At 36.7% G+C, this 26561-nt stretch overlaps 1 long non-coding RNA gene across 1 annotated transcript; it reads right to left on the reverse strand.

Annotated features, from left to right (window-relative positions):
- Positions 1 to 12661: 12661 nt before the first annotated feature.
- Positions 12662 to 14021, reverse strand: LOC144552067 (uncharacterized). The gene is made up of 3 exons (XR_013510946.1): positions 13864 to 14021; positions 13530 to 13602; positions 12662 to 12791 (listed from the first exon to the last, which is right to left on the reverse strand). It is a non-coding gene; the product is annotated as an uncharacterized LOC144552067 (long non-coding RNA).
- Positions 14022 to 26561: the final 12540 nt, after the last annotated feature.

Consider the following 26561-nt stretch of genomic DNA (forward strand, 5'->3'; position numbering starts at 1 on the left):
CCCCAATACAATATTCCAATTGAAGGTGTTTGGAGCACACTAGTAGCGTCTCTATATGGCAAGAGAATAGATCATTTACAACTCCAATACAACACTCCAATTTAAGGTGTTTGGAGCACTCTGGTAGGGTCTCCAGATGCCTAGATAATAGAGCATTTACAACCCGAATACAACACTCAAGTGGAAGGTGTTTGGAGCACTCTAGTGGTGTCTCCAGATATAAAGATAATAGGGCATTTACCACCCCAATACAACACTTCAATTGAAGGTGTTGGCAGCACTCGAGTTGTGTCTCCGGATGGCAAGATTGTAGGGCGTTTACAACCCTAATACAACACTCCAATTGAAGGTGTTTGGAGCACTCGATTAGTATCTCCAGATGGCAATGTAATAGGGCGTTTACAACCCTAATACAACACTCCAATTAAATGTGTTTGGAGCACACTAGCAGTGTCTTTATATGGCTAGATAATAGGGCATTTACGAACCTAATACAGCACTCCAGTTGAAGGTGTGTGGAGCACTCTAGTAGTGCCTCTATATGACAAGATAATAGGGCATTTACAACCCTAATACAACACTCCAATTGAATGTGTTTGCACTACTCTAGTAGTGTCTCTATATAGCAAGATAATAGGGCATTTACAACCCTAATACAACACTCCAATTGAAGGTGTTTGGAGCACTCTAGTAGTGTCTCTATATGGCAAGATAATAGGACATTTACAACCCTAATACAACACTGCAATTGAAGGTGTTTGGGGCACCCTAGTAATGTCTCTATATTGCAAGATAATTGGGCATTTACAACCCGAATACGACACTCCAATTGAAGGTGTTTGGAGCACTGTTGTAGTGTCTCTATATGGCAAGAGAATAGGGCATTTCTCCTATACAACACTTTGATTCAAGCTGTTGGAAGCACTCTAGTATTGTCTTTATATGGCGAGATTATAGGGCATTTACAACCCCAATACAACACTCCAATTCAAGGTCTTGGAAGCACTCTAGTATTGTGTCTATATGGCGAGATAATAGGGCATTCACAATCGCAATACAACACTCCAATTGAATGTGTTTGGAGCACTCTAGTAATGTCTCTATATCGCAAGATAATAGAACATTTACAACCCTAATTCAGCACTCCAATTGAAAGCATTTGGAGCACACTTGTAGTATCTCTATATGGCAAGATAATAAGTGATTTAGAAGCCGAATAAAACACTGGAAATGAAGGTGTTTGGAGCACTCTTGTAGTGTCTCTGTATGACAAGAGAATAAAGCATTTACAACCCCAATACAACACTACAATTCAAGGTGTTGGGAGCACTCTATTAGTGTCTCTATATGGTAAGATAATAGGTCGTGTACAACCCTAACACAATACTCCAATTGAATTTGTATGGAGCACACTAGCAGTGTCTCTTTATGGCAAGATAATAGGGCATTTACAACCCTAATACAACACTCCAATTGAAGGTGTTTGGAGCACTCTAGTAGTGTCTCTATTTGGCAATATAATAGAGTATTTACAACCCCAATACAACACCTCAGTTGAATGTGTTTAGAGCACACTAGTCGCGTCTCTACATGGCAAGATAATAGGGCATTTACAACCCCAATACAACACTGCAATTGAAGGCGTTTGGATAACTCAAGTAGTGTCTCTATATGGCAAAACAATAGGGCATTTACATCTCGAATACAACACTCCAATTGAAGCTGTTCGGAGCACTCGAGTAGTGTCTCCGGATGGCAAGATAATGGGGCAATTACAACCCAAATACAACACTCCAATTGAAGGTGTTTCGAGCACTCGATTAGTATCTCCAGATGGCATGGTAATAGGGTGTTTATAACCCTTTTACAACACTCCAATTAAATATGTTTGGAGCACAGTACTAGTGTCTCTATATTGCAAGATAATAGATCATTTACAACCCTAATACAACACTCCAATTGAAGGCATTTGGAGCACACTTATAATATCTCTATATGGCAAGATAATGGGGCATTTACAACCCTAATACAACACTGCAAATGATGGTGTTTAGAGCACTCTAGTAGTGTCTCTATATGGTAAGATAATAGGACATTTACAACCCAAATACAACACTCCAATTGAATTTGTTTGGAGTAATCTATTAATATCTCCGGATAGCAAGATAATAGGTCGTTTTCAACCCTAACAGAACACTCCAATTGAATGTGTTTGGAGCACACTAGCAGTGTCTCTATATAGCAAGATGTTAGGGCATATACAACCCTAATACAACACTCCAATTGTAGGTGTTTGGAGCACTCTAGTAGTGGCCCTATTTGGCAATATAATAGAGCATTTACAACCCCAATACATCATTCCAGTTGAACGTGTTTAGAGCACACTAGTAGCGTCTCTATAAGGCAAGATAATAGGGCATTTACAGCCATAATACAACACTGCAATTGATGGTGTTTAGAGCACTCTAGTAGTGTCTCTATATGGCAAGATAATGGGGCATTTACATCCCAAATACAACACTCCAATTGAAGGTGTTTGGAGCACTTGATTAGTATCACCAGATGGCAAGATAACAGGGCATTTACAACTCTAATACAACACTCCAATTGAAGGTGTTTGCACTACTCTAGTTGTGTCTGTATATAGCAAGATTATAGGGCATTTACAACCCAAATATAACACTGGAAATGAAGGTGTTTGGAGCACTCTTGTAGTGTCTCTGTATGGCAAGAGAATAAAGCATTTACAACCCCAATACAACACTACAATTCAAGGTGTTTGGAGCACTCTATTAGTGTCTCTATATGGTAAGATAATAGGGCTTTTACAACCCGAATACAATACTCCAATTGAAGGAGTTTGGAGCACTCTATTAATATCTCCATATGGTAAGATAATAGGTCGTTTACAACCCTAACACAATACTCCAATTGAATTTGTATGGAGCACACTAGCAGTGTCTCTTTATGGCAAGATAATAGGGCATTTACAACCCTAATACAACACTCCAATTGAAGGTGTTTGGAGCACTCTAGTAGTGTCTCTATTTGGCAATATAATAGAGCATTTACAACCCCAATACAACACCCCAGTTGAATGTGTTTAGAGCACACTAGTCGCGTCTCTACATGGCAAGATAATAGGGCATTTACAACCCCAATACAACACTGCAATTGAAGGCGTTTGGAGAACTCAAGTAGTGTCTCTATATGGCAAAACAATAGGGCATTTACATCTCGAATACAACACTCCAATTGAAGCTGTTCGGAGCACTCGAGTAGTGTCTCCGGATGGCAAGATAATAGGGCAATTACAACCCAAATACAACACTCCAATTGAAGGTGTTTCGAGCACTCGATTAGTATCTCCAGATGGCATGGTAATAGGTTACAACCCTTTTACAACACTCCAATTAAATATGTTTGGAGCACAGTACTAGTGTCTCTATATTGCAAGATAATAGATCATTTACAACCCTAATACAACACTCCAATTGAAGGCATTTGGAGCACACTTATAATATCTCTATATGGCAAGATAATGGGGCATTTACAACCCTAATACAACACTGCAAATGATGGTGTTTAGAGCACTCTAGTAGTGTCTCTATATGGTAAGATAATAGGACATTTACAACCCAAATACAACACTCCAATTGAATTTGTTTGGAGTAATCTATTAATATCTCCGGATAGCAAGATAATAGGTCGTTTTCAACCCTAACAGAACACTCCAATTGAATGTGTTTGGAGCACACTAGCAGTGTCTCTATATAGCAAGATGATAGGGCATATACAACCCTAATACAACACTCCAATTGTAGGTGTTTGGAGCACTCTAGTAGTGGCCCTATTTGGCAATATAATAGAGCATTTACAACCCCAATACATCATTCCAGTTGAACGTGTTTAGAGCACACTAGTAGCGTCTCTATAAGGCAAGATAATAGGGCATTTACAGCCATAATACAACACTGCAATTGATGGTGTTTAGAGCACTCTAGTAGTGTCTTTATATGGCAAGATAATGGGGCATTTACATCCCAAATACAACACTCCAATTGAAGGTGTTTGGAGCACTTGATTAGTATCACCAGATGGCAAGATAACAGGGCATTTACAACCCTAATACAATACTCCAATTGAAGGTGTTTGCACTACTCTAGTAGTGTCTGTATATAGCAAGATTATAGGGCATTTACAACCCAAATATAACACTGTAATTGAAGGTGTTTGGAGCACTCTTGTAGTGTCTCTGTAGGGCTAGATAATAGGGCATTTACAATCCCAATACAACACTCCTATTTAATGTGTTTGGAGAACCCTAGTACTGTCCCTATATGGCAAGATAATAGGGCATTTACAACCCCAATACAACACTCCAATTGAATGTGTTGGGAGCACTCTAGTAGTCTCTCTATTTAGCAAGCTAAAATGGCATTTAGAACCCCCAATACAACATTCCAATTGAAGGTGTTTGGAGCACACTAGTAGCGTCTCTATATGGCAAGATAATAGATCATTTACAACTCCAATACAACACTCCAATTTAAGGTGTTTGGAGCACTATGGTGGGGTCTCCAGATGCCTAGATAATAGGGCATTTACAACCCCAATACAACACTTAAATTGAAGGTGTTTGCAGCACTCGAGTAGTGTCTCCGGATGGCAAGATGATAGGGCGTTTACAACCCTAATACAACACTCCAAGTGAAGGTGTTTGGAGCACTCAATTAGTGTCATCAGATGGCAAGGTAATAGGGCGTTTACAACCCTAATACAACACTCCTTTTAAATTTGTTTGGAGCACACTAGTAGTGTCTCTATATGGCTAGATAATATGGCATTTACAACCATAATACAACACTCCAATTAAATGTGTTTGGAGCACACTAGTAGTGTCTCTATATGGCTAGAAAATAGGGCATTTACACATCTAATACAACACTTCAATTGAATGTGTTTGGAGCACCCTAGTACTGTCCCTATATGGCAAGATAATAGGGCATTTACAACCCTAATACAACACTCCAATTGAAGGTGTTGGGAGGAGTCTAGTAGTCTCTCTATCTGGAAACCTGAAAGGGCATTTAGATCTCCCAATAGAACATTCCAGTTGAAGGTGTTTGGAGCACACTAGGGCGTTTACAACCCTAATACAACACTCCAAGTGAAGGTGTCTGGATCACTCTAATAGTGTCTTTATATGGCAAGATAACAGGGCATTGACAACCCTAATACAACACTCCAATTGAAGGTGTTTGCACTAATCTAGTAGTGTTTGTGTATAGCAAGATTATATGACATTTTCAACCCTAATATAACACTGTAATTGAATGTGTTTGGAGCACTCTTGTAGTGTCTCTATGGGGCTAGATAATAGGGCATTTACAATCCCAATACAACACTTCAATTGAATGTGTTTGGAGCACCCTAGTACTGTCCCTATATGGCAAGATAATAGGGCATTTACAACCCTAATACAACACTCCAATTGAAGGTGTTGGGAGGAGTCTAGTAGTCTCTCTATCTGGAAACCTAAAAGGGCATTTAGATCTCCCAATAGAACATTCCAGTTGAAGGTGTTTGGAGCACACTAGTAGCATCTATATGGCAAGATAATAGATCATTTACAACTCCAATACAACACTCCAATTTAAGGTGTTTGGAGCACCCTGGTAGGGTCTCTAGATGCCTAGGTAATATGGGCATTTACAACCCCAATACAACACTTAAATTGAAGGTGTTTGCAGCACTCGAGTAGTGTCTCCAGATGGCAAGATGATAGGGCATTTACAACCCTAATACAACACTCCAATTGAAGGTGTTTGGAGCACTCGATTAGTATCTCCAGATGGAAAGGTAATAGGGCGTTTACGAACCTAATACAAAACTCTATTTGAAGGTGTCTGGAGTACTCTAGTAGTGTCTCTATATGGCTAGATAATAGGGCATTTACGAACCTAATACAACACTCCAGTTGATGGTTTCTGGAGCACTCTAGTAGTGTCTCTATATAGCAAGATAATAGGGCGTTTACAACCCTAATACAACACTCCAATTGAATGTGTTTGGAGCACTCGAGTAGTGTCTTTATATGGCAAGATAATATGTCATTTACAACCCTAATACAACACTGCAATTGAATGTGTTTGGGGCACTCTAGTAGTGTCTCTATATGGCAAGATAATTTGGCATTTACCACCCGAATACAACAGTCCAATTGAAGGTGTTTGGTGCACTCTTGTAGTGTCTATATGGCAAGAGAATAGGGCATTTGCAACCCCTATACAACACTCTGATTCATGCTGTTGGAAGCACTCTAGTATTGTCTTTATATGGCAAGATTATAGGGCATTTGCAACCCCAATACAACACTCCAATTCAACGCGTTTGGAGCACACTAGTAGTGTCTCTATATCGCAAGATAATAGGGCTTTTACAAACCTAATACAACATTCCAGTTGAAGGTGTTTGGAGCACACTAGTAGTGTCTCTATATGGCAAGATAATAGGGCATTGACAACCCAAATACAACGCTGGAATTGAAGATGTCTGGAGCACTCTAGTAGTGTCTCTATATGGCAACATAATAGTGCTTTTACAACCTTAATACAACACTCCAATTGAAGGTGTTTGCACTACTCTAGTAGTGTCTCTATATAGCAAGATTATAGGGCATTTACAACCCTAATATAACACTGTAATTGATGGTGTTTGGAATTGTTCACACAAAAGTATGCACTAAGTTTCAGTACAGCAAGCTGTACCTTTTAACCTTGTTTACACCTTTCAAATCGGATTGCAAGTGTACAATCCTATCGAGCAATATATTCAGGGTATCGATCCACAGGACGGTTCTAGTCTAATATGGACAATTACTCAAACTAATTTGGTTCTAGAAGTTCTGCAAATGGTTGGTTTGTTTGTTTAAGATCCTAAATTTGATTGCAATAATTAAATGACAGTAATTAAAAGTTTGGTTTTATCAGATAATAAAAGGTATTTCCAGGGTTTCATATTTCATCTTCCACTTTGCCTCTCAGCACCATTCACGCGACCTGCTTCCTTTCAGAAGTGACCCTTATGACGCGACCAGCGTGGGCATCGAGTGAATACAGCATGTTCAGTTTCTATGTCGGTTCCTTGTGTAAGGCTCTACTGACCGTACCTAATGTTCCTAAACATCAACTCTCGTTTATTGGCTTAATAAACTTGGTGACGGAAATGCAATTTCACCTTCTTAGGTTTCCAACCCCTAAACTCGCGTTTATTGGTATTCAACCTAAGTTACTTGTTCGGTTTACTAAAGACATCCATTATCTTACGATAAATAGAAAGGTTCACCTTACAGTTACTATTTGGTCTTGAAGACCTACCTTAAATACTTGGTCTGGTTGAAAGAAACATCAAGGCCAAAATACTATAACATATGCTATAGACATCTAACAGTAGACAATCAAGAATCATTCAATCAATTTCAACCAAGCAATTAAAATAATACTCAAATCAAATAATTACAAATATTCAACACAGATTCAAACATGCATAATAAAACAGAGTTTCTGACTACATCATAACCCTAGAAACTAAGAAATCTACTCAGAAATGATCAAAAAGCTAATAAAACAATTGGAGAAAAGAGAGTTCATAATGAAATGATAAAACCCGATGAAGACAAGCTTCCTGCCGAGCCTCCCTCTTCCAAACCTTCGAAAACCAAGTGGAGAATAATGGTGGTTGTGTAAAGATCGCTTCCAAAGAGGAGAGATATCCTTCCTCCTGCTGCCTCCCCCTTATTTATGGCTATTTTGTGACTTGGGGAGCAAGCAACCAAGGATGGAAGGTGAATCAATCAAGATCTCATGAGATATGACAATAAATTCAGCTCATGCCTCTCTAAAATGATTTCTGCGATTTGCACATTATAAATTCTGATTTATAACCTTCCTAGAATTGTAGATCTCGTTGTCCTCTTTCCAGCAAGCTTTTATTTGCCTAAAACGGAGTTCGTATGACCAAGATATGGTCAAAATACGAAAAGATATCGAAAGCTGAAATTTCCATATTTGCTCTGTCGGCTTTCTGCGCGACCCGCATCACAACCGACACGACCCGCTTGTTGTCTGTGCGCGGCCCGCGTCCTGTTGTGAGTCAAACTTCAAATGGGCATAACTCATTATCCGTAACTCTGTTTTCAGTGTTCTACCACTTTTCGGAAAGCTTGCGAGAAGATCTATAATTTGCTCCATTTCCTGTAATTTAAATAGACTTCGGCATTAACTTGATTCTTGGTATAATTCTAAACTAAATTAACCTAAATGCATGAAAATTGGTCAAGTTATTGATATGAAACCCTAGGCAAAAGTATACATATTTCATGGTCCAATCACCTTATTAGACCTATTATTTCGACTTGTTTCCATACAAAAATCTATGTTTTGAACCAACAGATAGTGCATTTTACATTGAATATCCATAGAATGTGGTACTGCTATGTTTTGGTTCTTACTTTGCAGGAATTAGGCGAAATCGGGCAAAATCAGGCAAATGGCAGACTTCAGGAAGATCTGATGCGAGTTGCATCACCCATGATGCAGGTCGCATCAAAGCCCAAAGCGACCTGCGATGCGACCCTCACTCCTCACTTGAAGACCAGATGATGCGAGTCGCATCCACCTGAGGCGAGTCGCATCCACCTGAGGCGAGTCGCATCACGTGTTGCCGCCCAATTCAAATTGAACCCGATAAGCCCCATGTCAGATCCGTTGCCTATAAAAGCAGGTCCTATGCCAGAATTTCGAGAGCTTTTCCCCCTTTACATTCCAGATCACTTAGAGAGCAGAGATCAAGAGAGAAGAGAGAGATTGGAGATTGCTTGAAGAAGAAGAGAAGAGAAGATTGCAAGATCCTTTCCAATCCACCTTGGATCTTCGAGCTTCATCATGATCTGCCTATTCTCCCTCTCTTTTATGCTTTCTTTTACCATGTTTGAGTAGAACTTTAGTTCCTAGGGTTAGGATGTAGTCTATAAACTTTGTCTTTGAGTTGCATGTTGTTTTGATCTAAGTTTGAACTTGTGTGATTCTTTGTTTGAGTATTCATTGATTGCTTGATTTTGATTGCTTGATTGATTCTTGATTGTCTACTGTTAGATGTCTATAGCATCTCTTCTAGTAATTTGACCTTGATGTTTCTTGCAATTGTGATTGAGTATGTGAGGTAGATCTAAGATCAATAGTAGCCGAGAGGTGAACTTTCCATTATCGAAAGGTTATGGATACTTCTAGCAAACCAGACAATCAATTTAGGTTAGATACCAGTAGGTGAGAGCTACAGGTTGAAGCCTCGCACAAGAAGTCAACTTAGATACGAACACATGTCAGCTCAGCTCGAGGGCTAAGCGACCCTCATCAGAGATGATGCGAGTCGCATCAAACGGGTCGCATCAGAGATGATGCGAGTCGGATGATAGGTCCAGAGAGGGCAAAGTTTGGGATGAAACCTGAAACCCTGGGAACGCCTTTTATCATTGTTCAAAACCAAAACCTTTAATTGCTTTCATTTACTGTTAATTGAATCGTCACTTGAAATTAGGAAATATAAACAAACCAAACCCAACCTTTTACACTTCTAGTACCTAACTCAGATTAGTAGGAATTTAGAGTCGAATTATACCATCCCTGAGGATCGATACCTTTATACTATACGGATAGGATTGTGCACTTGCAGTCTTAGACGAGAGTTGATTCAAGGTTTTAAACTGGTACAGCTATCTGTACCTGAAACTTTGTAGCATACTTTTGTGCGAACAGTCATCAAAAATACTTTTGTAGTGTCTCTATATAGCTAGATAATAGGGCATTTACAATCCCAATACAACACTCCAATTGAATGTGTTTGGAGCACAATAGCAGTGTCTTTATATGGTTGGATAATAGGGCATTTACAACCCGAATATAATACTCCAGTTGAAGGTGTTTGGAGCATTCTAGTAGTGGCTCTAGATGGCAAGATAATAGGACATTTACATCTATAATCCTATTGACTGTGTTTGGAGGGAGGCAAGGCTGAGCTCGGCTCTACTTGGACAGCGTGGGTCTGATCCGAATTGACTCTAGGCTGATCGGATCAAGATACGGCGGTCGACTGAGGCTCGGCTCGGTGCGAGAGCGGGCAGCGGTGCATGGCCTGAGGCGTGGCTCGGGTGGTGCGTGCTCCGCTTGGGGTGGCGGACACGGTAGCAGCGCGATCTCCAAGTCGATCAGCCTCCAAGGCCGATTCGACGACGGGTGAAGCAGGTGGCCGACAATCCTAGTGGTGGCGCGGCTAGGGAGAGGCAGCAGCTCGGCTTATAGTCGCTCCTTTCTTGCTCCTTAGCTTTGATTAATGGAAGAGACGAGAAATGGGAGAGGAAGTTTCTAGAACTTGAATCTTGCCAAATGAATTGTGTGTATTTAGAATGGAGGGAGACACTTCTTAAATAGACTTCGTGAAATACGCAAACGCCCTCATAAATATCTAACCTCAAGTTAAATCAAAGAGACTCATTTTTTAATTATATCATTCATTGGTCCATTGGACCAAAGGTCCATTTAAGAATATATTCATTCATTGCTTAAACTCCAAGCAACCTCAATTCCTCACATGTGGTTGACCAGCCAACCACATGCTATCTCACTTTTGGTCAAAAACGTGTTTGACCAATGCCCGTCTTTGACTTGGTCAACATTCTTACCTCTTCACTTAAATGATCATATATTTTGAACCGTAAGTCCAAATCGCGCATACCATATATCCACATGCTCGTATGATAATTATTTATCTTATGGAATCATCACATCAACCAAAATAGAAGGATTAAATCATCTCACATAATCGAAACATCATTTGCATAGCCAATTGCAAACTGCTTTGATTATGTCCTCATATCTCTTATAGTGTTGAACAGTATAATAACATGTATTATATAATTTGTTGTGCATGTTGTCTCCAACATATCTGCACGGTGTCATAAACTGGTATGACATCTCGACCAAGGGACCTTATAGGTGTGACCGACTTGGATCTGTATTATGTTGGCAATCTGGAACTGCTTATTTCCAGTTTATCAAGGTTAGGATCTAGCAACACGCCTTGAATATCCAATTATACAGACAATATGTATCCAAACAGTATTGTAGATCCACTATAGGCAATGTATAACACTGTCTGTGTTGTTTCCAATATCTCATGATCAAGACATGATGTTTGTCATTCCCGCTATATCATCGATTATGTTTCTTGGCACGTGAGCATTATATTATAATACATGATTGCAGCAAGTCAATCATGTTGTGAACATATAATATAATCTCTATCAAGGGGCCCAGTGATATCATAGTTTACTCTGCATACACCAGGATGCAAATAAGGGATATTAGTCCAGTTGACATATGTGTATAATCCAATGTAAGTAGTGTACATAGAGAAGATGTCTATGTGGCTTATTTTTACAGAGAGCATTGGACACCAACCACTAATGCATATTCCTTAAGCAGGCATACCAGTCTTAGACATAAGACAACAACACTGTGAACCATCAATGACAAAACATAGAATCCATAGTGATGTTCACGTGTAGTCAAATCCGATGACATGCATCTATGACATTGAACCGACAACTAGTCCGAGTTGATCTATTAGATTAGATCACAACATTCAATCGTCACACTAGTCTCACATGTAATCAGTGTTCCTTGTTGATTACCTTGGCCATGGATACTTTAAAGGTTACTTTTATCATTTGGTTGCTACTCAATCTAAGCACTTAGATAAACCATAAGCAATGCAACTTTAGGCAACAAATTGACTATCGTCAATCAATCATATGAACAGGAAATACAAACAATAGTTTGTTCTAGGACACCTGACTCTGTCATAGTACTAGGATGGAGGACCTCCTGGGAAGTCCTTGTGTTGTTGATTTTGGTTGAATTTCATTTCTAACCTATCCCAACTTGTTTGGGAATAAAAACCTTGAAAAAGAAGAGGAAGAAGAAGAAGAAGATTGAAAGCATGTGTAGTAAGAAAGTATGGTGTGTAGGTCTGGTTGGAGGTAGAAAGAAGGTACAACGTGTATTGTTGTCTTTCTGTTTATGGTTTGTACCTTTAAATATTTTTTTTCGTTTACTTGGTTATTCTTGTTTATGCTTGAAATTAAAAAGAAAAATCTAATAAGAACATGTATTTTCACTACAGCAAAACATACTTTCTGCGACCGGTTTTCCGGTCGCCGGTCGCAGAAAGTGTAACCGGTCACTGATACTCCGGTCGTAGAAGGCATTGTCGCAGATACTCTCCCGATGACGTCACCGGTCGCTGAATAACGTCATCCGGTCGCTAATATTTTATCTGCGACCAAATTTTTTAGTCGCTGTTGTTTTTTGCTGACGTCATGAAAAGGTATCAGATACCGGTGGAACCGGTCGCTGATACCCAAAAACCGATCGCTGATGCTTCTATCAACATTTTTTTTGTATATTTTGTTATTTATATTTCTCCATGACATTTCAACATACAACATTACATCAAATAACACAAATAAGACAACAGCTAACATATTAATTCCACATTAATTCATATCACATTTACTAAATAACACAATAATAATACAACATTATCTAAATATCACATTTTGACAATACTAATTACATGAGCTAATTCCACAAACACTAAAATCTTCTTGTGACCTAGAATTAATTGATAACCTGGTCATGAAGGTTCTTGTTGACAAGCTGCAGGTGGTCTGTCTGAAAAAAGATGCAATTACATCTGTTACATCATGCTAAATTATGTATAATATGCTGTTTTTATATTTTTGAAAAGTCTTAACTTTGAAAATAGTTAGAAAATAGCAGAAAAATCCAAATGGAGAAAACTTTGGCTCTAAACCACTTATTTTTCTGTCCTCTATCTAACTGTACAAGTGGATTTTGGATTTAGACTTTTGATCAGCCTGCACTGGCTCATCTGTCACAGGAGGTCAAGAAAGGATCGTAGCCAACTTTAGAAATTCATTCCAAGAGTTTTACTAAGCCAAATTTAATGTTCTTTATATGAAAATTCTCAGGACATGGTGTTCTATATGCTGGTAAAGTTTCATAAATTTTGTGGCTTCCTAACTATACCAAACAGTAGCCTAAACACAGGGGTAAACTGGGAACAGTGCTGTCATTTTTGCTGTTTTTTCCCATTTCAAAGGCTGAACTTCAAAAATTCATTAAAAATAGCAAAAAAATCCAAATTGATCAAAATTGAAGCCTAAACTGCATGAAATTAAATCCTCTATCTATCTGTCCTATTTATTTTACCAGAATCAGAGTTTATGTTCTCTGATTTGCCAGTTTTCAACATAAGGGTATTTTTGACCCAAGACTATTAAAATTTAAGTTCAAACATAAATAAATTCTAGTCTTCAAGTATTGAGAATCACAAGGCAACCATGCCTTATTCCAATTTTAATAAAGAAAAAACAAATTGATTTGTACCTTTGCCTTTTCCAAGTTAACAATCTCTACCTTCTCGGACTCATAGTTCGTCCTTATATCATTAATTAATTGCCTACAAAAACAAAGTGATGTTATCTCATTAGCAATCTACAAATGAGAATACCAATCTACAAATCAGCAAAGATACATATTCATGCATTCTACCCTTTTACCCTTCCATTTAGTATAATCAATCATTTCTAATGGTAAGAAATTCGACCAAAGATTGCATAAAAAAGAAAAGAGTTCTGCTAAGGAGGGCATTGTTCTTAAAATTTGTTCCAAAAGAACTTTTGCATTGTTCTTAAAATTCAGTATAAGATGGTTTAATTACCTGTGCAGTGAGTTCATTGAAAGAGTTTGCATGACCAGTATCATTGCTATAAGCCTTCTTGTACCTCTCAATTGTACCTTTAACACTGCAACTATACAGACAGGATGTTAATCATCACATTATTTTACAGCATCAACATGAATATTATTTCTGCAGCAACTGTAACCGAACCAGATCCCAACTGGTACAGAACCAGCCAAAAGGGCAACCTTTTCCTAAAATCATACCTTGACAACCTTTGTCGGTCCAGCTCTTAACAGGAAACAGTAAAGGAAGGAATGCCACGTAGATGGGAGTGAGTATTCTCGAGAAGAACATGTATAGTAGGTCCGATGGGTATCATATTTATTGAGTCTATTAAGAGATGTGCACACTAAAATTAAAGTAGACAAGCACGTATTTTAAAATGGAACACACGCATCAGATCGGATTGTAATTTAGCCCATCGAACTAAAGTAAGTCCGATGGACATCGGACCTCACTGATCCTCGAGATATCTGAACTTTTACGTGACTGATGTGTACAATGCCTATACGGGGCTGGACCAGTATTATTTGTGCTTTGAGATTCGTGTAAATTGTGTTTAAACTGTTGAGATTTTCAAAAAAAAGAAAAGAAAAAAACACTCAAACTCAAAGTTCGAGATATCTCAGAGGATGCGAATTCCGCATATGCATGTTGGGGATTCGATCTCCTGTGTCGCCATCCGTGGGACTAAAGCAGTCAAGCGCTCATTTGGTTATTCATCTAAACATCACTCGGATGGTTACATAAGTTATGTAAGTCTTCAGAAAGATACTTTTGATTGTTACATGGTGTTGAAGCATAAGAAATACCGAATTTTTTATTAATATCCAAATTTAATTTTAAATTTCAAAAACTAACCGCCTTAGCGTTGCAATTCGAAAAATACTCTTTCCGGGAAAAATTATAACGGAAACAGAGGTTATTTCCGGGAAAAATTTTTCCGGAACCATGCTATTTCCGGGAAAAATTTTTACGGAACCAGCCTGTTTCCGTGAAAAATTTTTACGGAAGGAGGCCTCACTACAAATGCATTGGTCCCGCTGGTCCTCCCATCCCCAATTCCCCATCACAACCCAGCTCTCCTCCGTATTTCAAGGTAATTTTTTTTTATTTAATTTATTTAATTTATTTAATTTATTTAATTTATTTAATTTATTTAATTTATTTAATTTATTTAATTTATTTAATTTATTTAATTTATTTAATTTATTTAATTTATTTAATTTATTTAATTTATTTAATTTATTTAATTTATTTAATTTATTTAATTTATTTAATTTATTTAATTTATTTAATTTATTTAATTTATTTAATTTATTTAATTTATTTAATTTATTTAATTTATTTAATTAATTTAATTTATTTAATTTATTTAATTTATTTAATTTATTTAATTTTGAATGGTTTAGAATATTGTCTGATTAATTTAGAAAATGCCAAAATGATGTACAATAATTTAGAAAAATACCAAAATAGTGTAGAATAATTTGAAAAAATTTAAGGTGATTTACAATATTGTTCGAATTTTGTAGTATGGCAGACCCAGTACTTAAGCATAGATTTAGCCCCCTGTTGTGGATAGTTCACGGTAATCACAGGATATCTGAGGCGTCTAAGGAGGTAAACATTTACTCTTTTTTTTTTCATAACTCTGTAAGTAATCAAATAAATATTGTAATTAATTTTTTCCTTATTGTAGAGTACATAAATTTTATCCGTGAGACATTATCGGCACAAATGCGAGTATAATGAGAGGTACGCACCGTTTTTAATTCGAATGGGCTTATATCAGCTCGCGACATTGCCCGATATCGCCCTCGATGCGGCCCTCATTCATGGACTTGTCGAGCGGTGGCGTCCAGAGACGCACACTTTTCATCTTCCATTCGGAGAGATGACAGGTATTAACTAATTTAAATAATTTTTTTTTTATTCGTTACTGACAAGTCAAATATATTACAGTTTCTCTAGAGGATGTGAGTTGTCTCTGGGGTTTGCCTATTACGGGGGAGCCGATAACGGGATTTACAGACTCGGCGAGTTTTCAAGGCCGACTGTATGAGTTGCTGGGGGTGAAAGATGATGAAGTGAAGGGGTTCATGAAGAAGAGGGGAACTAATACGTACGACATGCTTATCGCCAAAAAAGCTGTCCGTGAGCGCTTCAAAACATTACCAACAGATGCGAACGACGAACAATTGAAATGGTTAGTATTTTTTTATTTACAACCTTATTCGTATTTGATATTTTTAATAATGTACTCACATTTTAAAATTGACGGTTAGGTATGTTCGTGGATTTCTCCTCGACATGCTAGGGAATACCATGTTTGCTGACAGTAGCGGGGACGGAATACCGCTGTGGTATCTCGGCATGATTGAAAACTTGGACGAGCCGAGAAAGTGCAACTGGGGCGGAGCTGTTCTCGCTTATTTATATAGAAATCTATGCCTCGCATCCAGTCCTTCATGCAAAAGCATGCATGGTCCCACCATGCTTCTGCAACACTGGTCGTGGACCCGATTTCAAATTCACCGGCCGTTACCGGGATCTCAACCGAATTGGGGCGCAGAAACAGAAGATACATGTCCATCATTTGCTGACATGTGGAAAGGCCCACATAATTGGGAAAACTCGTCCCATGGTGCAACCTCCGGTCCAGGTATCCCTCGCGACCAGATTCAGAAACTGACGGATAACATGGTCAATTGGCAGCCGTCATCATTATATTGGATTTCCCCTCCAGTATAAATTTTCGCACAAATAGTTGTCATTTTTAATTTCGATTGGTCTGGCAATTTCAAAAATAACAACATATAATTAATTAAAAATTGTGTTGCCATTAGTAAAAATATTCTAGACAATTTTCAATAATTATTCTACACTATTTTGGAATTTCATAAATTAATAGGGCAACATTCTAAACTATATTGGAATTTTTTAAATTATTATAAACCATTTTGGAAGGTTGTAAACAATTCTAAATTTTCTGGACAATATTATGAAAAAAAAAAAAAAATGGAATGAAGTAATTAAATATAAATTAAATTAAAAATAGCATAAAGAAAATAAAATTACCTCAATCGAAAACCGGTCGATCTGACTGTCAGAGCTCCGTAAGGAATCCGAAAAGCAAAAAGTTCCTAAAACAATTCTAAATCATTTCAGATTTAATCAAAATTATTTCAGAATTAATAAAATTATTTTAGAATTAAAAAAACTTTTAAATTTATTCAGCACCATTTTTTATTTTTTTCAATTAATATGACAATATTCATAATTTAAATAATTTCAAATTAAATAGTTACATATTTAAATAATTACAAATTAAATACTTCTAAATTTAAATTACAAATAAATGAAATTTAAATTAGAAATAAATGAAATTGAAATTATAAATTAATGAAATTAAAAATTAATGAAATTAAAATTATAAATTACTTAAATTTAAAATATAAATAAATTAAATTATAAATAATAAATTAATTAAATTTAAACTTACTGTGAGAGAGAGAGCGGATGATATGAAAGCGAACCGTAAACACACTGCGAATTTATAACAAAATTTAATGCATTTCCGTGAAAAAAAATTCCGGAAATTCGGCCTGTTTCCGTAAAAAAATTTTCCGGAAACAAACGTTTTCCGAATAAAATATTTCCGGATTTCACCTGTTTCCGGAAAAAAATTTTACGGAAATGGGGCCTGTTTCCGTTATAATTTTTCCCGGAAAGGGTATTTTTCGAATTGCATTGCTAAGGCGGTTAGTTTTTGAAATTTAAAATTAAATTTGGATATTAATAAAAAATTCGGTAAGAAATATCTGCATTCCTATTATTTCCCGAAGAACCCAAAATAATCGATCCTTTTTGTCTCTGTTTCTCCACCATTCAGTTATCCGGGCTTTCGATTTTTGTTAGTTTTAAGTAGTGACAATGAAAAAAAGAAATGGAACCTGCTGCTTTGACTCGTGTTAATTTTTTCAATAATTCAATTATAATTAGTTGAAATCAGGTGATAGATACATATCATAATAAATTAAATAACAGAGGAATTATGGATGTTTTTAAAATAGAACTGTTTTTAATATTTTTAACAGAGCAAACATTGTTTGTAGTAAAGTTATAAAAAATAAGGATCGGTGGAGACAAAAAGTTATTTTCTCCACCGATCCCTAAGATCGGTGAAGTCATGCCACAACAACCTACACAAAACTACACAATTAGCCACACAAAATACCTCCACCGGTTCTGTGAATCGGCGGAGCCCCAAAAAAGCCTCCACCGGTTCTATGGATTGGTGGAGCCCCAAAAATTGCCTCCATCGGTCTTGTGGCTCGATGTAGCTTTTATCATGAACTAGGTCAGCCGAACTACCATTCTTCTTTTATCTCCTCTTTCTAGCCTCCAATTTTTTTATGCAAACTCTGTTTTTTTCCTTATTTTTTCATTATTTTGTTTTTTTTCAAATTCAATAGAGGAGTTACCATATGAACATATCACCAGCACCATTGTACTCACTATCTTCTTTTGATTATTATTGTTAGTTTTTTTTTTACTCATATGTTTATATTTAATATTGTAAAATTAAAAAATATTTGGAGTTAATTTAGTGTTTGATTTTTGTTCAGAAAAATGTCCCTGCTATTGATCAATGTGTATTATGGTGATAACCTCCAAAGCACTTCAACAGGTGTTGGTTATGACACAGGGGGCCCGCATTTGCTTTTATTGTTTTCGATTCTACCAATTTTGCTATTGTAAGAAGGCAAATATATGTTGGACTTAAATTGCTTCCGAGTCGAGTCAAATTGACAATCAGGGTACGTATGAACACAAGACAACCCGAATCGTACCATTTCTCACTATTTCGGATAGAAAATGAGAAAACTTGGGATGTCATTAAACAAACTGCAACTCAAATGGCTGGATTTAAGGTTATAGAGTTGGTAGCTGAGGTGCACCAGTGTACAAACCAAACCAATTATGATCCGTGTTCAGATAGTTTGCCTGAAAGTAGTAACACACCATCGGTTTAGACCGACTTTGATCCTGACTCGGGCAATGTACCCGTACCCACCTACACACCTCTGGTTCAGGCCAGTGATGACCCTTGTGAAAAATCAGACCAAGATACATAATCTGATACAAGTTCTTTTGATGATGACGACTCAGTTTAAGGTCAAGACCCAGATATGGACGAATATGAGGCTGAAATGAACGGCCAAGAAATATTAAAAGATTGGCACCAATCGGTCCCATTCCGTAATCGAGGACTTAAGCATCCATGTTCCTTATTCCACGATCAAGTGCTAATGCCATACAAGGATCGTGCATTTCTTGAGAACCCCCCACTGAGGTTAGATGAAAAATTCACCGAAGGTCAAATGTTTGAATCCAAAGTCAAACTAAAATCAGAGCTTGCTTATTTTCACCTACCCAAAAACACAGAGTTAGTCGTGCATAACAACAGCACAACTAAGTATAGAGTTAGATATAAATCTTCTAGATGCCAATGAAAATTGTATGCAAAGGTAGTACCAATAGGTGCATGGACAATTTCCACCAACCCGTTTGTCCACACATGTTTTGGAAGTGCTTAAAGGTTGGATAGTCATCAAATGATTGCCAGAGTAATTAATGATATTATTAAACCAGCTTTGAAAGGTGATATGGAGTTAAGCAAAATGGGTCAAGCATATGGTTAAAGTTCAATTTGGGACAATAGTGTCCTAGTATAACAAGTTGTAGAGAGGTAGGGAACTTGCAATTGCTGACTTGTTTGGAAGCTGGGAGAAGTCTTATGAGCTGTTGCCATCATGGTTGTACCTTCTGTCAAAAAAAAATATAAATATAAATTTTAAAAAATAATTATAAATTTTATCGAAGCTATCTCAAATTATATTTTTTTTACCTAAGTGAGGGTTTTCTGGCCACAAATGGAAAGTGGTCCACTTCACACCAAAAACATTCCTCGTATCATCATCGGCACCACCGAAGAGAGGTGCTCTAATCGAGGTATAGGTCGACCAACAGTAAATCGAGTCCATGACCAAATTTGTAACAGCAACATCGGACCCGCTATTGTGTTCGCCCCCGTGAGGCAAGCATGTGACAACTCTCAATAGAGATGTGTAAGTACAGCACCTCCCCAATTGTATTATCATGGAGTCTCTAGATCATTGATGAATTGCAAGTACATCGCAGGGACTCCATCCACACTCGAATATGGAAACATAACCGACCCAAATAAATCCATACAAAAATCTCGAGTGTACTGTGCAACTGTCTCTTCATCGTGCCAATTTTCTAATACAAAATTAAATTTGACCCGCAACCATTTCAGTCTAAGCGCATACGCGGAGACAACCAATCATTCTCTTGGCGTGTCAGGATCATAAATCCTATATTTATATGGCAGTGTTGTTGGGTTTCAGAGTAACCAAAACTGGTTTATGTTTAAGCTGCCGAAAGACCGTAAAACAAAAATTTTACTTCTAACTCAAGCCAAGGATTAAACGGGGTATGTCAGGAAACTTTCCAAGGCGGTTCACCTTCAGTATTTCTTTAGCATCAAAACCCAATTTAATCATTTTACAGATCTACTCCATGATTGATTTCTAAAACTTTAATCTACTTATCAATTAAATAGATTAATGTAATATTTATACCTTGTTTCCAAATTCGGATTGGAATACAGACCGAGTGAGAAGAGTGACTCCGGGAATGACTCGTCTCGGAGCATCAGACGTCTGATGCCTCTATCGGTTATCCACCAGGACTAACCAGAGAGTGATTTATTTCTTTTTCCAGAAATAATATAAACTACGGGATTTTGCAAAAATACTATTCACCGAGAAAAGACAAAAATACAAATTTGTAGTTATTCAGATTCACTAATAAGCAAAACTGAAATAGTGCAAAATTCGAGAAAACACTATTTATCGATCCCACAAATATACTTCTCAACAACACGCAAGATTATACTGTTGGGGTTTACGGTGCTGTAACCAAAACCCGTTTAGGCTTAAGCTGCGGAATGACCGTAGAACACAAATTTCTACAGCCAACTTAAGCTCAGGATTAAACGGGGTATGTCAGGAAACTTTCCAAGGCGGTCCACCTTCAGTATTCCTTTGGCATCAAAACCCAATTTAATCTTTTTTACAGATCTGCTCCATGATTGATTTCTAAAACTTTAATCTACTTACCAATTAAATAGATTAATATAGCATATTTATACCTTGTTTCCAAATCACAGTTGGAATGCAGACCGAGCGAGTAGAGCCTCACCAAGGAAGGAATCGACTCGGAGTATCACACGTGTGATACCTCTATCGGTTATCCACCAGGACTAACCGGAGAGCGGTTTATTTCTTCTGCCAGAAATACCGTAAACTGCGGAATTATGCAAAAACACTATTCACGAGAAAAAAGACGAAAACCCGTAAACACGAATTTTCGGTTGCTCAGTTTCATCAATATGCAAAATTGACATACCGCAAAATTCGGTAAAACACTATTCATCGATCCCGTAAATATACTTCACAACAACTCACAAGATTATACGTCAACTACGTATAACTTTCTTTTCTCAGCCGAAACACTATTTGGAAGAGAAACCGAGAAACCGAGAAAAAGAGAAAATACCGATTCGTTTCGACACGAAATGGTATGAGTGAATTAGTGAGTTTTCTCTCTACCCCTCCACCCCTATTTATAGGGTTTAGGGTCGGTTGCCAAAAGACCAAAATGTCCTCCAAGTTCGGTCTATTTACAAGATATGCCATTTAATGGATAAGGATGACATGTCATGTGGATAAGATCGATGACGTGTCATCTGGATAGGATCGATGACGTGTCATGCGGATAAGGACGAATCTAAAAGACCCGAATGCCCTCGGCCCGAATACAAATAATATTCGTATAATTATTCTGAACAATTATATATATTTTTCTTGCGGTTGTTGTTTCGGTAATTTATACAACGTGTCCTGCACATTTATAAATTAACCGGTTAACTTTTATACAACGTGTCACACACGTTTATAAATTAACCAATGTTTTTGCTTGTTATTTTTACATAACATTTATAATTTAATTATAACACGTATAATTAATTATAACCATCTTACTATTGATCATAACCAATTTATAATCAATCACAATAAGATTCTCCGATTAACTCCTATATAGTGTGACCCAATAGGATCTGTGTTATGTTGGTAAATAGAGTTAAAACTGTTTTAACTTCTATAATCATGAGCGGCATCTGGCAACACATCATGACCATCCAATTACACAGATGATGCTGTACTGTACAATATCACGATCCAATAAACAATTTACTTGTGTCTGTTCTTCTGTCTCATAGCTATCAGATCAGTTTCAAGGTAGATGTGTGTCATCCTTGCTAACTGTATCTTTTCTTGATCTTGAGTAGATTATCAAATATAATTACTCTTGTAATTATACCGCATGCAGATAATCTAACTCTACCAAGGGGCCCAGTGATGCTATAGCTCGTATAGAGATACGATGGACAAATAGTATTCTTGGTAAACTATCACTTCCTCAGCTAAGCTATACATTTGGAAAAGCTACCGTTATGACTGCTTTTTACGGACAGCGGTGGATAACAATCACACATACATATTTTTCAGTGGGAACGATAAATACCTCATACTGTAGAACGTGACACTGAATGAAAACATAAATGACACGAACACAATTCTATTTAATGTTTCATTCGGGGTCTATCAAATACCATGTTCCTAGAACATGTATCTATGTGATTAAAATGACATCTTGTGTCAGGTGGTTTGTAAAACTTAACCATCTTTTAATCCACATACTAACCTTATCGCGGTAATTAGTGTTCCTGCTAATTACCTTGGTCATTGACCTTTTAAGAGTATATATCATCTATATTATGGAGTTTCACAATTTCAGTCATGAACTCGAAATGATCCATAAATTCAATAATACTCAAGGCAACAAAATGATATATAAATAAACATTCAATTCATGAACAAAGCTTTATGATAATTTATCGTATTATTGACTTCTAGATTATTACAAACTAACATATACGTCAATTACGTATAACTTTCTTTTCTCAACCAACACTATTTAGGAGAGAAACTGAGAAAGAGAGAAAATAGAAACTCGAATTGATCTGACATGATCCGATATGAAGTGAATTAGTAGTTTTTCTCTCTACCCCTCCAACCCTATTTATAGGGCTATATGGCGGTTGCCAAATGACCGAAATACCCTCGGGTGGATAAGGATGATGACATGTCACGATGACGTGTCATGTGGATAAGGATGACATGTGAAAAGACCAAAATGCCCTCGACCCAAATTCAATTAATATCTATATAATTATTCTGAACAATTATATTTCTTGCGGTTGTTGTTTCGGTAACTTTTATACAGCGTGTCGTGCACGTTTATAAATTAACCGTTGTTTTTGCTTGTCATCTTATATGACATTTATAATTTAATTATATCACGTATAATTAATAACTATCTTATTATTAATCATAATCAATTTATAATTAATCAATAAGATTCTCCGAGTAACTCCTACATGGTGTGACCCAATAGGATTTGTGTTATGTTGGTAAATAGAATCAGAACTATTCTAACTTCTATAATCATAGGAGGCATCTGACATCTGCACTATGACCATCCAATTACACAGATGATGATGTACTGTACAATATCATGATCCAGTAAATTATTTTACTCGTGTTAATTCTTTGTCTCATAGTTATCATATCAGTTTCAAGGTAGGTGTGTGTCATCCTTGCAAACTTAATCTTTTCTTGATCTTGAACAGATTACCAAATATAATTACTCTTGTAATTATACCGCATGCAGATAATCTTATTCTATCAAGGGGCCCAGTGATACTATAACTCGTATAGAGATAGGAGGGACAATAGTACTTTTGGTAAACCATCACTTTCTCAGCTAAGCTATGTATATCGAAGAGCTACCATTATAGCTACTTTTTACAGATAGCGTTAGGTAACAATCACACATACACATATCTTAGTAGGAATGATGAATACCTCATACTGTAGAACTTTAACACTGAATGAAAATATTAATGACACGAACACAATTCCATTTAATGTTTCATTCGGGGTCTGTCAAATACCATGTTCCTGGAACATGTATCTATGCGATTAAAATGACATCTCTTATCAATGGTCTGTAAAACTTGACCATCCTTTAATCCACATACTAACCTTATAGCAGTCAATTAGTGCTCCTACTAATTACCTCGGTCAGTGACTTTTTAAGAGTATATATCATTTATATTATGAAGTTTCACAATTCCAATCATGAACTCGAAATGATTCATAAATGCAATAATACTCAAGGCAACAAAATGATTAATCATTCAATTCATGAACAAAGTTTTATATGATAAATTATCGTATTATTGACTTCTAGATTATTACAAACTAACAATTGTCTCATCAGGTAATTGTAAAAAGTAGTAGGATCAGCCCTTAGATCAAACTCTAAGTATAGGTTCCAATCAGTATTGCTAGTGTCAGTAATCATGTCATCTGCAAATTAAAATAATTATACAATCAACAATTCATTTTTTTATAAATAGTTAATTAAAATAACCAATAAAAAATTTAAATAGTTAATTACCCTTAATCGGTAAGCCCCATGGACATTCAACATCTTCCAGCGTCACTATCACCTCGCCGAAAGGTAGATGAAATGGGGTCTCCGTGTTAGTTTGTAATAATCTAGAAGTCAATAATACGATAAATTATCATAAAGCTTTGTTCATGAATTGAATGTTTATTTATATATCATTTTGTTGCCTTGAGTATTATTGAATTTATGGATCATTTCGAGTTCATGACTGAAATTGTGAAACTCCATAATATAGATGATATATACTCTTAAAAGGTCACTGACCAAGGTAATTAGCAGGAACACTAATTACCGCGATAAGGTTAGTATGTGAATTAAAAGATGGTTAAGTTTTACAAACCACCTGACACGAGATGTCATTTTAATCACATAGATACATGTTCTAGGAACATGGTATTTGACAGACCCCGAATGAAACATTAAATAGAATTGTGTTCGTGTCATTTATGTTTTCATTTAGTGTCACGTTCTACAGTATGAGGTATTTATCGTTCCCACTAAGAAATATGTATGTGTGATTGTTATCCACCGCTGTCCATAAAAAGCAGTCATAACGGTAGCTTTTCCATATGTATAGCTTAGCTGAGGAAGTGATAGTTTACCAAGAATACTATTTGTCCCTCGTATCTCTATACGAGCTATAGCATCACTGGGCCCCTTGATAGAGTTAGATTATCTGCTAGCGGTATAATTACAAGAGTAATTATATTTGATAATCTGCTCAAGATCAAGAAAATATTCAGTTAGCAAGGATGACACACATCTACCTTGAAACTGATCTGATAGCTATGAGACAGAAGAACAGACACAAGTAAATTGTTTACTGGATCGTGATATTGTACAGTACAGCATCATCTGTGTAATTGGATGGTCATGATGTGTTGCCAGATGCCACCCATGATTATAGAAGTTAAAACAGTTTTAACTCTATTTACCAACATAACACAGATCCTATTGGGTCACACCATATAGGAGTTAATCGGAGAATCTTATTGTGATTGATTATAAATTGGTTATGATCAATAGTAAGATGGTTATAATTAATTATACGTGTTATAATTAAATTATAAATGTTATGTAAAAATAACAAGCAAAAACATTGGTTAATTTATAAACGTGTGTGACACGTTGTATAAAAGTTAACCGGTTAATTTATAAATGTGCAGGACACGTTGTATAAATTACCGAAACAACAAACCGCAAGAAAAATATATATATAATTGTTCAGAATAATTATATGAATATTATTTGTGTTCGGGCCGAGGGCATTCGGGTCTTTTCAGATTCGTCCTTATCCGCATGACATGTCATTGATCCTATCTAGATGACATGTCATCAATCCTATCCACAAGGGCAAAATGGTCATTTCACACCTATGCCACCTTGCATGTGTAGAAACATGGAGAAGAGTGTGGAAGGGTGTGGAAGGGGTATTTTGGTCATTTCACATATAAAAGGATGAGGTGTCAATGGCATACCTTGTAAATAGGCCGAACTTGGAGGGCATTTTGGTCTTTTGCAACCGACCCTAAACACTATAAATAGGGGTGGAGGGGTAGAGAGAAATTAACTAATTCATATGTACCGGTTTCGTGTCGAAACAGATCGGTATTTTCTCTCTTTCTCGGTTTCTCTCCCAAATAGTGTTTCGATTGAGAAAAGAAAGTTATACGTAGTTGACGTATATTCTTGCGGGTTGTTGTGGAGTATATTTACGGGATCGATGAATAGTGTTTTACCGAATTTAGCGGTATGTCAGTTTTGCATATTGATGAAACTGAGCAACCGAAAATTCGTGTTTATGGGTTTTCGTCTTTTTCCCCGTGAATAGTGTTTTTGCAGAATTCTGCGATTTACGGTATTTCTGGCAGAAGAAACAAACCGCTCTCTGGTTAGTCCTGGTGGATAACCGATAGAGGTATCACACGTGTGATACTCCGAGTCGATTCCTTCCCCGGTGAGGCTCTACTCGCTCGGTCTGC

This window comes from Carex rostrata, chromosome 3 (genome assembly GCF_964058835.1).
Source record: "Carex rostrata chromosome 3, lpCarRost1.2, whole genome shotgun sequence".
In the NCBI taxonomy this organism is placed as follows: domain Eukaryota; kingdom Viridiplantae; phylum Streptophyta; class Magnoliopsida; order Poales; family Cyperaceae; genus Carex; species Carex rostrata.